Source organism: Meleagris gallopavo, chromosome Z (assembly GCF_000146605.3).
Source record: "Meleagris gallopavo isolate NT-WF06-2002-E0010 breed Aviagen turkey brand Nicholas breeding stock chromosome Z, Turkey_5.1, whole genome shotgun sequence".
NCBI classification, from domain to species: Eukaryota; Metazoa; Chordata; class Aves; order Galliformes; family Phasianidae; genus Meleagris; species Meleagris gallopavo.
In genome coordinates this window covers 8,939,573-8,942,658 of record NC_015041.2, presented here as the reverse complement: position 1 = coordinate 8,942,658, position 3,086 = coordinate 8,939,573, and the positions used below count along the sequence as shown (strand labels likewise).

General features: G+C 37.2%; 1 protein-coding gene across 1 annotated transcript in view; it reads right to left on the bottom strand.

The window, feature by feature from the left end:
* The window catches only part of TARS1 (threonyl-tRNA synthetase 1), a 25,593-nt gene that overhangs the window by 22,280 nt on the left and 227 nt on the right, over nucleotides 1-3,086 (bottom strand). The gene's annotated exons all lie outside the window — the stretch shown is intronic.

The following is a 3,086-nucleotide window of genomic DNA, read 5'->3' as shown; positions in this document are numbered from 1 at the left end:
AGGAAAAGGAAAAGGAAAAGGAAAAGGAAGCCTGCAGTAAATGCACATCTTGAAAACTTGGACCCAAACTATTAATGTTCAGCTAAAATCATAAGCAACTGAAAACAGTGTCAGTGTATATTTATATAATTGTAATGTCATTACGCAAACGGCAACATCAAGTGGACTTACTGCTAGGTAGATGCTATATATTAGACACTATATGCTAGGTAGATTTTATAATTACGCTATAGTAGCAAAGATTTTTTTATTGCTACATTTCTTGAAGAAAACTATTGGCCTTTTTTGTAATCATGTCTTTTTTTCAGCTTTCCTTCATTGTTGGAAAGAAAAAGCACAAGTGTGGCAAAGTTATATTAGCTGCTACAGACACACATTGACTGTAGAAGTACAGGCATTCATTTTTTCATGAATATTAGTTACAGGCCAGAAAGAAAAAAGTACATTGCAATAAACCTGAAACAATAACTTCCATGTGCCAGTGGTAGGAATACTGAAGAGAAAATTATTTTGAATAGAAGTATCATTTTGTGTAAACTGTTCTATCATACTTTGAAGCACTTCAGAAGATGGTTTTATCTACTCCTCTCTAACCTTGCACTGCTTCTTCCTGCAGTCAATAGGCAATAGCCTTCCTGAGGCACTTGACAAGTGTCTTCAGGAACTGAAAAATTTGTGACAACTTTAGCATTGTCATAGAAATGAAACATGATTTCTCTGTATTTTAAAATTAACATGAATTTTTCTCAGCAAGGCCTGTATTTCATACACTTTATATTTAGACACATTATTACTAAGGTGGACAGTTTATGGTTCATATAGGCTAGAGAAAGGGAATATGGAAGATAATCAAATATAGTTATGGAATTGAATATAATTCATGGGATATAATTCAGGCATGCTGCCCTGGTGGCCTGCTACTGTAAAATAATTATTCTCACAGCTTCACAAGCAATCTATTCCCTATCTTCAGCTTTCTTTGACATGGAGTATGTCAGGGCTGATAAATCCCTGCTGTAGACTGATGGATTGATCTGAATAAGGAAGGAGAGAAAAAATGAGATGTCTGAAAAGTGTATCATACAAGGGCTAAAAACTCTAATTTAAGTTCATCATAGTTGTTCCTCCATGGAAGAGCAATGCTTCAGGAAGTCTCTGAAGTCTTTGCTATAATTACATGGGGAATAAAAATAAGTCTGTTATAAGACACTTTCTGACAGTGATTTATACCATGTTAGTCTTACAGTATTCATTTTGGCCATACAGAAATTGCTCTAACTCCTACCAGTTTGTCAGTAATCTAATTTTGATAAATCAGAGCATGTAATACATAAAAGAAACATATAAACATATCTGTCATAATTTTTCTTTTCTAAGGCTGGGGCCTATTAAGACAGTTCTAAGAGGAGGATTTTTCTGTAGGTCATGGCGGCTCTCCTGTCCTTTCCTTTGAATGTTCTGTCTCTTCAGAGATTTCCTGTTTTGTTGTCTCTCACTGCATTATCTCACATTCAATATTACTTTGCAGATTTGAAGAAAAACAGCAGGTATTGATTGGTTATATCAGGATATATATATTTTTGGCTGGAATTTGTAGCCCCGTGATTTGTATGTTTTAGAAGTGTCTGCTTTCAAAATACTCCCTGTGAGTATGAGCAAAATTTATGACCAGTTGAGGGGTGAGGGGGAGATTTTTTCATCCTAGAATCTGCTTTTGTGCAATTGAGGAGCACATCTCTCACACGGCTGAATTCCAGAGCATCTTTCAGTACCAGTGGGAAAGGAAAGGTAGGTATAGCACTGTGTGACTATAGCAGATCCTCAAATCTTGATTCAGCTCTGGGAGAGAAGATCAGCAGCAGGATGAAAGGATGACCCTGATATCACCCTAGATCTTTGATACATCAGGTTTGCCCTCCCAAATTCTGTTCTCCGCAGTCCTAAGAGAAGCTTCACCTGCCCACTTAACCTTACTTTGAGCTGTGAAGTAGAAGCTGTTAACATAGCAACAGTAACTAGTTCTACAAAGTGTTGTTATTCTATGTAAGCCTATGTTTCCTGTGTGCAATCCTCTCACTGTGTAGTTCTCGTATACATATCTACAAATATGTTTGTTTCAATTAAAATATAGAAGTAAACGTGACTCTTTTATATTTCTTAGTATCAGATCTGCTCATGTCAATTTTCCATGCTACAACATTTTTTACCTAAAAGTGGTGTGCATTTTTATATAACCATACGAAAGTGAGACAGTAAAATGCAAGAGACACCCAGATTCAACACATAGCAATAAGAAATCTGTTATGGGTGTTCCAAATTCCTTGAAATAGTGAGGATAGACTTCTAGGGGAAAAAAAGAAAAGGAAAAAAAACCATAAAGATTTGAAAGTCTGAATGGCATGATGTACTTGCAGTATGGCTTATTCTAAAATATTTCATCCTTTCAGCCTCTAGGGGGGACTGTGTTTTCAGCGAACCTGTCTGGGAAGAATTTTCTTAATCTCTAGCAGGCAGCTCAGACTGTTGCTAATGCTTGCTGGAGTGAGTCAAGTGATTCTTGATTTGTGTATGAGTTATTTCTGTGGGGAAAATTGCCTCTGTCTGTAATGACCTTAGTCCTAAAGGGCCAGTCTGAGGCCTCTGCTCTTGCTGCAGTCCATGGGCATTCTGCCTGCTACTGATTCACAACTTCAGGATTTGTTCCTATTAAAAAAGCATTTATGTAGCTGAAAAAATGTCGGTGGAGAAATGCTGGATTTATAGCTGTGGAAAATACTGGAAGTGAACGAATGGTGAGGTGGATTAAGTGACATTTGGAATTGGGATTAACAAGTAAATTCTCATACATGACTATCTCGCTCAGAACAATAAATAAATCACCAGGATTCACCTTTATAAATTGCTTAAAGTGAAGGGAAACAACTGAAACGTTTGTGACACTTTGGGCCTGCAGAAACATCGTGAGTAAGGCTGAATGCAATTGCTCATGCAAGGACCACGTATTGCGGACCACATCTTTTCCAAAAGCATCAAAACCAATTTACACTGCTGCTAAATAGCATTGGCTCAATGCCTTCCCCCCCCCC